The following is a 13,903-nucleotide window of genomic DNA, read 5'->3' as shown; positions in this document are numbered from 1 at the left end:
AACTTATAAGTATAGCAGCTGATACAAATAGATGCAATACATGTATAGCAAATAACAGACAGCAAGTATATATAGCAAATAGATGAGTGAATGCAGCAGCTGGTGGAGATCGATAAAGTTCAATAGAGATCGATGTGTTTATGAACAGATAGCGGCAATTATTTGCTGAAAATTCCAATTGCATGGAGGATGCTTTAGTTCAAATCAATAGTCTATAAGGAGACTAAGTGGCATAGTGTTTTTGGTATTTAGTTACAATGTGGACAAAAGTGGTGGTAGTTTGTAACTACCAGTAGCAGCGTAACTAGGTTTCAAATGTATGGAGAGCAATTGGTGAAGGACCTGCAATTGAGGGTGGAATGGATCTCAGGCCGGATTACTTTAGTGCGGCGTCCCGCAAGTTTTATAGTATTAAATCCGGCGCTTACCTTTCCTGAAGTTTTTCCCTCTGCAGTCCCGTGGATATGCGTATCTCTGTTCAAGTTTTCTCGGCGTCTCACGTGTAGTGAAGTAATGCTCCCAAGTTCTGTTGCGGTGGAGCGCTGCAATGTAATCTTGACGTCAGCAGTGACGCTGGGGTTACCTTTTCCACGTGACCCAGATGCCGGAGAGCAGTACGTTGAATTCAATGGAGTACTTTTGTATAGTTGTTCACATTGATATCACCATGCGCTTTGTGGTTATTTCAAGTTGAGAGACTAAACAGAGTTGTTTTTCTAGCTTGCAAGCAAAAAGTACATCCCCAGCTTCCTCAAACGCGTTTCGGGACACGTAGTCCCTTCATCAGTGAGTGGGGGTACCATATTCAGTTTTGATTTATATAGAGTCCAAGCCGCACCTCCAAACATCCAACTGGATTTCACCTGATATCCAATTAGTATGTGGGGATTCTTGTAAAAAACATGGATCTGGGTTCATTCGGATCTCACAATATATACAATTCACACAAAATGCAGAGAAAAACATAGTATTGATTAATCAAATTATAGATAGTTTGAATTATATAGTGTTTTATATACATTTAGTCAATCAATATTTTCATGCAATAATTATGCGGTTTGTATACGATTGTTTACTTCTTATGCAATTTTTATATCGATTTTTTATTTTTTTCTTCGATTATTTCTTCAACCTTATGCAGTTTTACTGAGAATTTTACTTTCTAATATTAATCTCTATATAGTTTTCTGTGATTTTTCCGAAAAAATTCATCATTGTTCCTATAGTTGAAATATACAATCATGATAGAGGTGTTTGATAAAAAAAAATGAGACATATATATAAATAAGAGATAAGTAATATATTAAATAAAATAAAAATATATTTGATAAAAATCGACATAAAAATTTTCATACATTTTTTTTCCATCAAAAATCCATATTCATATTTCTAATAAAAACCACTTGACTGGAAAGAGGTGTTCCATTTTCAATCTAGATGAATCTCTTTCAAGAAGTTGTGAAAAGGTGGGAACTATCCACCAAGGGAAAACCCAGCTGAAAATGTATAACAGTCGGTTTGACCGTCGGTGAATGGCACCCACCCAAAAAATCACAGGAAACCAAAGAGCTCGAATTCCGCATTGAGACCTTTGGGTATGATTGAGTCAAACTCAAAAATGCGTCTCGACTCTAAACGGGACATATTGCTGATATGGTTCCCGCCCCTCCAGTTCTTTTTTACTTTTTCTATTGCTGCAAATAGTAACCCCCTTGGATCTTGATTGTGAACCAGTTTAAAGTGATTAGAGACCGAGTGATTAATAAAACCTTTTTTAATGTTGGCTATATGTTCTGAGATACGTTTTTTGAGGGTCCTCTTAGTCCTACCAACATATAATTTTTAGCATGGACATTCCAATATATATATTACATCTGTTGAGGTACAGGTTAAAAGTTCCCTAATTTTGTGTTTATGGGAGTTTATATTAGATGTAATTTCCAATGTCTTCTTTTGGAATGTAGCTGTTTTAAAATTTTGACATTTCTCACATCTAAAAAAGCCTACAAAAAATTTACCCATTCTTGTATTGTCGGATTCTTTGCCTTAAATTGTTTAATAGTAGGTGCAATTTTAAGACCCAAATTTGGAGCTTTTGTAAACGTAATTTGGGGTTTTATGGGAATTAGTGAGCCTATTACTTTGTCATTTTGAACATGATGCCAATGTTTATTAATTATATGTTGAATTTTTCTGTATTCAGCATTGTAAGGTAAAATTATTCGTATTTGGTCATCTTCTTGTTTACTTTGGATACAATTTTTTTCGGTGAAGAAAGATGATCTCTCCATTTCCCTAACAATATTCAATAGTGTTTCAGGATATTTTTTATTTAAAAATTGTTGCTTCATATAAATCACTTCCTGTTCAAATCTATTCTCTTCCATACAATTTCTTTTAATTCTACGGAATTGACCTTGTGGTATGTTGGAAAGCCATTTTGGGAGGTGGCAGCTTGTATGTAATATATAACTATATCTAGATGTGGGTTTCTGAAAAGTGTTACATATAAATTTGTCTCCTGTGATCGTAATTTGGAGATCTAGAAATTCAACTGAATGTACACTAACGTTGGATGTAAATTGTAGATTATATAAATTGGCATTAATTTCACTTAAAAACAATTCCAGTGTATCGGCTCCTCCTTTCCATACAAATAGTACATCATTAATATAGCGTTGCCAGAGTACCAGGTCCTCCCCTAGTCGCGGTGCAATGGTATAGTCCTCCCACTGCGCCATAAATAAATTAGCATAACTAGGGGTGAACCTGGTACCCATGGCAGTACTCCGTATTTGGAGGTAATAGTTAGAATTGAAAGTAAAATTATTATGTTTTAAAATAAACTCAATACCCTCTGATACGTACTCATTCTGTTCTATAGGGAGTCTTTTCTCTTGGATTAACTGTTGTCTTACAGCTGACATCCTGTAGTTATGTTCAATACTTGTGTATAATGATTGGACATCAAGTGTCCCCATGATCCACTCAGACTCAAATTTCAAATTTTCCAATAACTTAACTATTTGGGTGGTATCTTTGATATAAGATGTTATTTTTTTGACTTTAGGATGTAATAATCCATCCAAGTATTTAGATATATTGGATGTAATTGAGCCAATACCCGATATAATTGGTCGGCCTGGTGGGTTATCTCTACTCTTATGTATTTTTGGTAGGCAGTATAGTACTGGCAGTCGTTGTGTCTAGAATAAAATTTCTCTCATTTTCGGTTAAGAAACCCTGACCTTTAAGTGGCCTTTATTACAATAAGTAGTAAGCTCTTAATAGAATTGTTTTGTTGGGTCCCCACTTAATAGTTTATAGGTATTAGAGTATGATAGCTGTCTGTTACATTCCTCGTTGTATTTTAAAACGGATTGCGCTGCTGGCCTGTGTGGGCGGAGCCTACAGTCCGGTAATCTGCATAAGCTCCGCCCCACAGTGCTGCAGAGTGATCTGTGCCTGCAGGAAAGAGAGGACTGTGAGCTTCAGGAACGGGATAAGAGGTGAGTAGTTACTGTGTTTTGTTTTTTTGTTTTAAATACAGAGGGGGCACAAAGGACTTTATTACTATGGAGGGGCACATAGGACTTTATTACTATGGAGGGGGCACAGAGGACTTTATTACTATGGAGGGGGCACAGAGGACTTTATTACTATGGAGGGGGCACAGAGGGCTTTATTACTATGGAGGGGACACAGAGGACTTTATTACTATGGAGGGGGCACAGAGGACTTTATTACTATGGAGGGGGCACAGAGGACTTTATTACTATGGAGGGGGCACAGAGGGCTTTATTACTATGGAGGGGCCACAGAGGACTTCATTACTATGGAGGGGGCACAGAGGGCTTTATTACTATGGAGGGGACACAGAGGACTTTATTACTATGGAGGGGGCACAGAGGACTTTATTACTATGGAGGGGGCACAGAGGACTTTATTACTATGGAGGGGGCACAGAGGGCTTTATTACTATGGAGGGGCCACAGAGGACTTCATTACTTTGGAGGGGGCACAGAGGGCTTTATTACTATTGAGGGGGCACAGAGGGCTTTATTACTATGGAGGGGGTACCGAGGACTTTATTACTATGGAGGGGGTACAGAGGGCTTTATTACTATGGAGGGGGCACAGAGGACTTCATTACTATGGAGGGGGCACAGAGGACTTTATTACTATGGAGGGGGCACAGAGGACTTCATTACTATGGAGGGGGCACAGAGGGCTTTATTACTATGGAGGGGGTACAGAGGACTTTATTACTATGGAGGGGGCACAGAGGGCTTTATTACTATGGAGGGGGTACAGAGGACTTTATTACTATGGAGGGGGCACAAAGGGCATTACTACTATGGAGTGGGCACAGAGGGCATTACTAATGTGAAGGGGGCACAATGGGCATTTCTACTATGGAGAGAGCACAGAGCCAGAGGGCATTACTACAATTAAGGGGGCACAGAGGGCATTATTACTGTGAAGGGGGCACAGTGAGCATTATTACTATGAAGTGGGCACAGTGGGCATAATTACTATAAAGGGGGCACAATGGGGATTATTACTGTGAAGGGGGCACAATGGGGATTTCTACTATGGAGGGGACACAGAGGGCATCATAGCACAGTGGGCCTTACTATTAAGGGGACACAATGGGCATTATTACTGTGAAGGGGCACAATGGGAATTATTACTATGAAGGGGCACAATAGGCATTATTACTTTGAAGGGGGCACTGTGGGCATTATTACTATAAAGGGGGCACATCGGGGATTATTACTGTGAAGGGGCACAATGGGCATTATTACTATTAAGGGGGCACAATGGGGATTATTACTGTGGAGGGGCACAATGGGCATTATTACTATGAAGGGGGCACAATGGGGATTATTACTATGAAGGGGGCACAATGGGGATTATTACTGTGAAGGGGGCACAATGTGGGCATAACTACTGTGAGGGGGCACACATCTGTACAAAACTACTGTGAAGGTTGTACAATGAGGGAAATACTACTGTGAGGGGCTACACATTTTTTTAAAGTATTGGGGGGGGGGGGGGTTCAAAGAAAGGACCCGCCCTGGGTGCCAAACACCCTAGGCACGCCACTGGATACAGCCTCTAGCCTGGATACAAGATAAGATTCCGCCTCTAGCCTGGATACAAGAAAAGATTCAGCCTCTAGCCTAGACACAAGATGAGATACAGCCTCTAGTCTGGATACAAGGTGAGATTCGGCCTCTAACCTGGATACAAGATAAGATACAGTCTCTAACCTGGAAACAAGATGGGATTCGGCCTCTAGCCTGGATACAAGATGGGACACAGCCTCTAGTCTGGCTACAAGATGAGATTCGGCCTCTAGCCTTTATACAAGGTCAGATACAGCCTCTAGCCTGGATACAAGATGAGATATGGCCTTAAGCCTGGATACAAGATCGGATTCGGCTTTTAGCCTTAATACAAGATGATATACGGCCTCTAGCCTGGATACAAGATGAAATACGACCTCTAGCCTGGATACAAGATGAGATACGTGTTCAGAGGCGTTGTTTACTAAATAAACAAAGAAAGGCGCACCATAGGGTAAATACCGTATGCACGGGTGAAAAAGGATACTCCAAGTGGAGGCTCACCTTAGAGGGTTGTGCGAATGATAGGCACAACCCTATTGTAGACGTGATGGGAATAATTTCAATTCCCAGAAAAGATCGGTGTGCAGCCACGGATGTAGGTCTCCTTGATGAGTATGCCTGAAGCCTCACGGAGAGTTAATATGCAGAAATAGACACAGCCATCCTTCGGCACGAACGAACCAACCAACCAGAAGTTGCAAGTTGCAGGAGTCTTCATCAAACATTTCTTTATTATTTTTTCAGAAACACAGGATACAAAGGATGGCTGTGTCTATTTCTGCACAAGATGAGATATGGCCTCTAGCCTGGATACAAGATGAGATACGGCCTCTAGCCTAGATACAAGATGAGATATGGCCTCTAGCCTGGATACAAGATGAAATACGGCCTCTAGCCTGGATACAAGATGAAATACGACCTCTAGCCTGGATACAAGATGAGATACGGCCTCTAGCCTGGATACAAGATGAGATACAGTCTCTAGCCTGGATACAAGATGAGATACAGCCTCTAGCCTGCATACATGATGAGATACGGCCTCTAGCCTTGATACAAGATGAAATACGGCCTCTAGCCTGCATACAAGATGAGATACGGCCTCTAGCCTGGATACAAGATTAGATACGGCCTCTAGCCTGGATACAAGATGAGATACAGCCTCTAGCCTGCATACATGATGAGATACGGCCTCTAGCCTTAATACAAGATTAGATACGGCCTCTAACCTGGATACAAGATTAGATACGGCATCTAACCTGGATACAAGATTAGATACGGCCTCTAACCTGGATACAAGATTAGATACGGCCTCTAGCCTGGATACAAGATTAGATACGGCCTCTAGCCTGGATACAAGATGAGATATGGCCTCTAGCCTGGATACAAGATGAGATATGACCTCTAGCCTGGATACAAGATGAGATACGGCCTCTAACCTGGATACAAGATGAGATACGGCCTCTAGCCTAGATACAAGATGAGATATGGCCTCTAGCCTAGATACAAGATGAGATATGGCCTCTAGCCTGGATACAAGATGAAATACGGCCTCTAGCCTGGATACAAGATGAAATACGACCTCTAGCCTGGATACAAGATGAGATATTGCCTCTAGCCTAGATACAAGATGATATACGGTTTCTAGCCTGGATACAAGATGAGATACGGCCTCTAGCCTGGATACAAGATGAGATACGGCCTCTAGCCTGGATACAAGATGAGATACAGCCTCTAGCCTGGATACAAGATGAGATACAGCCTCTAGCCTGCATACATGATGAGATACGGCCTCTAGCCTTGATACAAGATGAAATACGGCCTCTAGCCTGGATACAAGATGAGATACGGCCTCTAGCCTGGATACAAGATTAGATACGGCCTCTAGCCTGGATACAAGATGAGATACAGCCTCTAGCCTGCATACATGATGAGATACGGCCTCTAGCCTTAATACAAGATTAGATACGGCCTCTAACCTGGATACAAGATTAGATACGGCCTCTAACCTGGATACAAGATTAGATACGGCATCTAACCTGGATACAAGATTAGATACGGCCTCTAACCTGGATACAAGATTAGATACGGCCTCTAGCCTGGATACAAGATTAGATACGGCCTCTAGCCTGGATACAAGATGAGATATGGCCTCTAGCCTGGATACAAGATGAGATATGACCTCTAGCCTGGATACAAGATGAGATACGGCCTCTAACCTGGATACAAGATGAGATACGGCCTCTAGCCTAGATACAAGATGAGATATGGCCTCTAGCCTAGATACAAGATGAGATATGGCCTCTAGCCTGGATACAAGATGAAATACGGCCTCTAGCCTGGATACAAGATGAAATACGACCTCTAGCCTGGATACAAGATGAGATATTGCCTCTAGCCTAGATACAAGATGATATACGGTTTCTAGCCTGGATACAAGATGAGATACGGCCTCTAGCCTGGATACAAGATAAGATACGGCCTCTAGCCTGGATACAAGATGAGATACAGCCTCTAGCCTGGATACAAGATGAGATACAGCCTCTAGCCTGCATACATGATGAGATACGGCCTCTAGCCGTGATACAAGATGAAATACGGCCTCTAGCCTGGATACAAGATGAGATACGGCCTCTAGCCTGGATACAAGATTAGATACGGCCTCTAGCCTGGATACAAGATGAGATACAGCCTCTAGCCTGCATACATGATGAGATACGGCCTCTAGCCTTAATACAAGATTAGATACGGCCTCTAACCTGGATACAAGATTAGATACGGCCTCTAACCTGGATACAAGATTAGATACGGCATCTAACCTGGATACAAGATTAGATACGGCCTCTAACCTGGATACAAGATTAGATACGGCCTCTAGCCTGGATACAAGATGAGATATGGCCTTTAGCCTGGATACAAGATGAGATACGGCCTCTAGCCTGGATACAAGATGAGATACGGCTTCTAGCCTGGATACAAGATGAAATACGCCTCTAGCCTGAATACAAGATGAAATACGACCTCTAGCCTGGATACAAGATGAGATACGGTCTCTAGCCTAGAAACAAGATGAAGTACGACCTCTAGCCTGGATACAAGATGAGAAACAGCCTCTAGCCTGGATACAAGATGAGATACGGCCTCTAGCCTGGATACAAGATGAGATACGGCCTCTAGCCTGGATACAAGATGAGATACGGCCTCTAGCCTGGATACAAGATGAGATACAACCTCTAGCCTAGATACAAGATGAAATACGACCTCAAGCCTGGATACAAGATGAGATACAGCCTCTAGCCTGGATACAAGATAAAATACGGCCTCTAGCCTGGATACAAGATGAAATACGACCTCAAGCCTGGATACAAGATGAGATAAGGCCTCTAGCCTGGATACAAGATGAGATACGGCCTCTAGCCTGGATACAAGATGAGATACAGCCTCTAGCCTGGATACAAGATGAGATACGGCCTCTAGCCTGGATACAAGATGAAATACGGCCTGTAGCCTGGATACAAGATGAGATATAGCCTCTAGCCTAGATACAAGATGATATACGGTTTCTAGCCTAGATACAAGATGAAATACGACCTCTAGCCTAGATACAAGATGATATACGGTTTCTAGCCTAGATACAAGATGAAATACGACCTCTAGCCAGCATACATGATGAGATACGGCCTCTAGCCTTGATACAAGATTAGATACGGCCTCTAACCAGGATACAAGATTAGATACGGCCTCTAACCTGGATACAAGATTAGATACGGCCTCTAACCTGGATACAAGATTAGATACGGCCTCTAGCCTGGATACAAGATTAGATACGGCCTCTAGCCTGGATACAAGATGGGGTACGGTTTCTCATTTTTCTAGAAGTCACCGGACATTCTGGGAGAGGTTATAAGTATGAGATAGAAGTCCATAATCTGAGTTCTTTGAGGCATAGGTATCACAGACGGTAAAGTGCTAAAATACAGATGAATTCCTAGCCATGTGCCAAAATATTGTGGGACAGTTATCAAATTGGTGTAAAGTAAAACTGGCTTAGTTGCCCATAGCAACTAATCAGATTCCACCTTTTATTTTAGAGAGCTCCTTTGGAAAATAAAAGGTGGAATCTGATAGGTTGCTAGGGGCAACTAAGGCTACTTTCACACTGGCGTTTCTGGGTCCACTTCAGGGATCTCACAAGCGGCCCAAAACGGATCAGTTCAGCCCCAATGCATTCTGAATGGATAAGGATCCGTTCAGAATGCATCAGTTTGGCTGCGCTTAGTCTCCGTTCCGCTTTTGAGGTGGACACCAAAACGATGCTTGCAGCGTTTTGGTGTCCGCCTGAAGATGCAAAGTCTAAGTCCGTTTTGACTTAGACTTTTTTTGAAAGAATAATGCAAACGGATCCGTTCTGAACGGATACAAGCGTTTGCATTATCGGGGCGGATCCGTCTGTGCAGATATAAGACGCATCCGCACCAAACGCAGGTGTGAAAGTAGCCTAAGCCACTTCTACTTTACAGCAGTTTGATAAACGAGCCCCATTATCCAGGCCACTGCACTGTGTCTGCAACCTGCCAAATACCAAGGGGAGATTTATCAAAACTGGTTTAATTGCCCACAGCAACTAATCAGATTCCACCTTTCATTTTTAAAGGGCTTCTGTCAGCCCACTAAACCGTTTTTTTTTGTTTAATAATAATCCCTACACTGCGATCTCTGCATACATAAGTAAAATAATAATTTTCGTTCAGTAGAATTTGATAAAACGCTTTGTTATTAATCGAAATTGCAAAAAAATGACATTTTTCACTTTCAGTTGTAAAATTTTGCAAAAAAAACGAGATCCATATATAAATTTTGCTCTAAATGTATTGTTCTACATGTCTTTGATAAAAAAAAAATGTTTGGGTAAAAAAAAAATGGTTTGGGTAAAAGTTATAGCGTTTACAAACTATGGTACAAAAATGTGAATTTCCGCTTTTTGAAGCAGCTCTTACTTTCTGAGCACCTGTCATGTTTCCTGAGGTTCTACAATGCCCAGACAGTACAAACACCCCACAAATGACCCCATTTCGGAAAGTAGACACCCTAAGGTATTCGCTGATGGGCATAGTGAGTTCATAGAACTTTTTATTTTTTGTCACAAGTTAGCGGAAAATTATGATTTTTTTTTCCTTACAAAGTCTCATATTCCACTAACTTCTGACAAAAAATAAAAGCTTCCATGAACTCACTATGCCCATCAGCGAATACCTTGGGATGTCTTCTTTCCAAAATGGGGTCACTTGTGGGGTAGTTATACTGCCCTGGCATTCTAGAGGCCCAAATGTGTGGTAAGGAGTTTGAAATCAAATTCTGTAAAAAATGGCTGGTGAAATCCGAAAGGTGCTCTTTGGAATGTGGGCCCCTTTGCCCACCTAGGCTGCAAAAAAGTGTCACACATGTGGTATCTCCGTATTCAGGAGAAGTTGGGGAATGTGTTTTGGGGTGTCATTTTACATATACCCATGCTGGGTGAGAGAAATATCTTGGCAAAATACAACTTTGTATAAAAAAAATGGTAAAAGTTGTCTTTTGCCAAGATATTTCTCTCACCCAGCATGGGAATATGTAAAATGACACCCCAAAACACACTCCCCAACTTCTCCTGAATACGGAGATACCACATGTGTGACACTTTTTTGCAGCCTAGGTGGGCAAAGGGGCCCATATTCCAAAGAGCACCTTTCGGATTTCACTGGTCATTTTTTACAGAATTTGATTTCAAACTCCTTACCACACATTTGGGCCCCTAGAATGCCAGGGCAGTATAACTACCCCACAAGTGACCCCATTTTGGAAAGAAGACACCCCAAGGTATTCGCTGATGGGCATAGTAAGTTCATGGAAGTTTTTATTTTTTGTCACAAGTTAGTGGAATATGAGACTTTGTAAGAAAAAATAAAATAAAAAAAAAATCATCATTTTCCACTAACTTGTGACAAAAAATAAAAACTTCCATGAACTCAATATGCCCATCAGCGAATACCTTGGGATGTCTTCTTTCCAAAATGGGGTCACTTGTGGGGTAGTTATACTGCCCTGGCATTCTAGGGGCCCAAATGTGTGGTAAGGAGTTTGAAATCAAATTCTGTAAAAAATGGCCAGTGAAATCCGAAAGGTGCTCTTTGGAATATGGGCCCCTTTGCCCACCTAGGCTGCAAAAAAGTGTCACACATGTGGTATCTCCGTATTCAGGAGAAGTTGGGGAATGTGTTTTGGGGTGTCATTTTACATATACCCATGCTGGGTGAGAGAAATATCTTGGCAAAAGACAACATTGTATAAAAAAAATGGTAAAAGTTGTCTTTTGCCAAGATATTTCTCTCACCCAGCATGGGTATATGTAAAATGACACCCCAAAACACATTCCGCAACTTCTTCTGAATACGGAGATACCAGATGTGTGACACTTTTTTGCAGCCTAGGTGGGCAAAGGGGCCCACATTCCAAAGAGCACCTTTCGGATTTCACTGGTTATTTTTTACAGAATTTGATTTCAAACTCCTTACCACACATTTGGGCCCCTAGAATGTCAGGGCAGTATAACTACCCCACAAGTGACCCCATTTTGGAAAGAAGACACCCCAAGGTATTCGCTGATGGGCATAGTGAGTTCGTGGAAGTTTTTATTTTTTGTCACAAGTTAGTGGAATATGAGACTTTGTAAGGAAAAAAAAAAAAAATCATCATTTTCCACTAACTTGTGACAAAAAATAAAAAATTCTAGGAACTCGCCATGCCCCTCACGGAATACCTTGGGGTGTCTTCTTTCCAAAAAGGGGTCACTTGTGGGGTAGTTATACTGCCCTGGCATTTTCCAGGGGCCCTAATGTGTGGTAAGTAGGTAAATGACCTGTGAAATCCTAAAGGTGCTCTTTGGAATATGGGCCCCTTTGCCCACCTAGGCTGCAAAAAAGTGTCACACATGTGGTATCGCCGTATTCAGGAGAAGTTGGGGAATGTGTTTTGGGGTGTCATTTTACATATACCCATGCTGGGTGAGAGAAATATCTTGGCAAACGACAACTTTTCCCATTTTTTTTATACAAAGTTGGCATTTGACCAAGATATTTCTCTCACCCAGCATGGGTATATGTAAAATGACACCCCAAAACACATTCCCCAACTTCTCCTGAGTACGGCGATACCAGATGTGTGACACTTTTTTTGCAGCCTAGATGCGCAAAGGTGCCCAAATTCCTTTTAGGAGGGCATTTTTAGACATTTGGATACCAGACTTCTTCTCACGCTTTGGGGCCCCTAGAATGCCAGGGCAGTATAAATACCCCACATGTGACCCCATTTTGGAAAGAAGACACCCCAAGGTATTCAATGAGGGGCATGGCGAGTTCATAGAATTTTTAATTTTTTTGGCACAAGTTAGCGGAAATTGATATTTTTTATTTTTTTCTCACAAAGTCTCCCTTTCCGCTAACTTGGGACAAAAATTTCAATCTTTCATGGACTCAATATGCCCCTCACGGAATACCTGGGGGTGTCTTCTTTCTGAAATGGGGTCACATGTGGGGTATTTTTACTGCCCTGGCATTCTAGGGGCCCTAAAGCGTGAGAAGAAGTCTGGAATATAAATGTCTAAAAAATTTTACGCATTTGGATTCCGTGAGGGGTATGGTGAGTTCATGTGAGATTTTATTTTTTGACACAAGTTAGTGGAATATGAGACTTTGTAAGAAAAAAATAATAATATCCGCTAACTTGGGCCAAAAAAATGTCTGAATGGAGCCTGACAGGGGGGTGATCAATGACAGGGGGGGTGATCAATGACAGGGGGGGTGATCAATGACAGGGGGGTGATCAGGGAGTCTATATGGGGTGACCCCCCTGTCATTGATCACCCCCCTATAAGGCTCCATTCAGATGTCCGTATGTGTTTTGCGGATCCGATCCATGTATCCGTGGATCCGTAAAAATCATACGGACATCTGAATGCAGCCTGACAGGGGGGGTTGATCAATGACAGGGGGGTAATCAATGACAGGGGGGTGATCAGGGAGTCTATATGGGGTGATCACCACAGTCATTGATCATGCCCCTGTAAGGCTCCATTCAGACGTCCGTATGCGTTTTGCGGATCCGATCCATCTATCAGTGGATCCGTAAAAATCATGCGGACGTCTGAATGGAGCTTTACAGTGGTGTGATCAATGACGGGGGGGTGATCAATGACAGGGGGGGTGATCAATGACAGGGGGTGATCAGGGAGTCTATATGGGGTGATCACCCCCCTGTCATTGATCACCCCCCTATAAGGCTCCATTCAGATGTCCGTATGTGTTTTGCGGATCCGATCCATCTATCAGTGGATCCGTAAAAATCATGCGGACGTCTGAATGGAGCTTTACAGGGGTGTGATCAATGACAGGGGGGTGATGAGGGAGTCTATATGGGGGTGATCACCACAATCATTGATCACGCCCCTGTAAGGCTCCATTCAGACGTCCGTATGCGTTTTGCGGATCCGATCCATCTATCAGTGGATCCGTAAAAATCATGCGGACGTCTGAATGGAGCTTTACAGGGGTGTGATCAATGACAGGGGGGTAATCAATGACAGGGGGGTGATCAGGGAGTCTATATGGGGTGATCACCACAGTCATTGATCACGCCCCTGTAAGGCTCCATTCAGACGTCCGTGTGCGTTTTGCGGATCCGATCCATCTATCAGTGGATCCGTAAAAATCATGCGGACGTCTGAATGGAGCTTTACA

Source organism: Bufo bufo, chromosome 10, assembly GCF_905171765.1.
Source record: "Bufo bufo chromosome 10, aBufBuf1.1, whole genome shotgun sequence".
Classification (NCBI taxonomy): domain Eukaryota; kingdom Metazoa; phylum Chordata; class Amphibia; order Anura; family Bufonidae; genus Bufo; species Bufo bufo.
Note: the sequence above shows the minus strand (reverse complement) of the source record.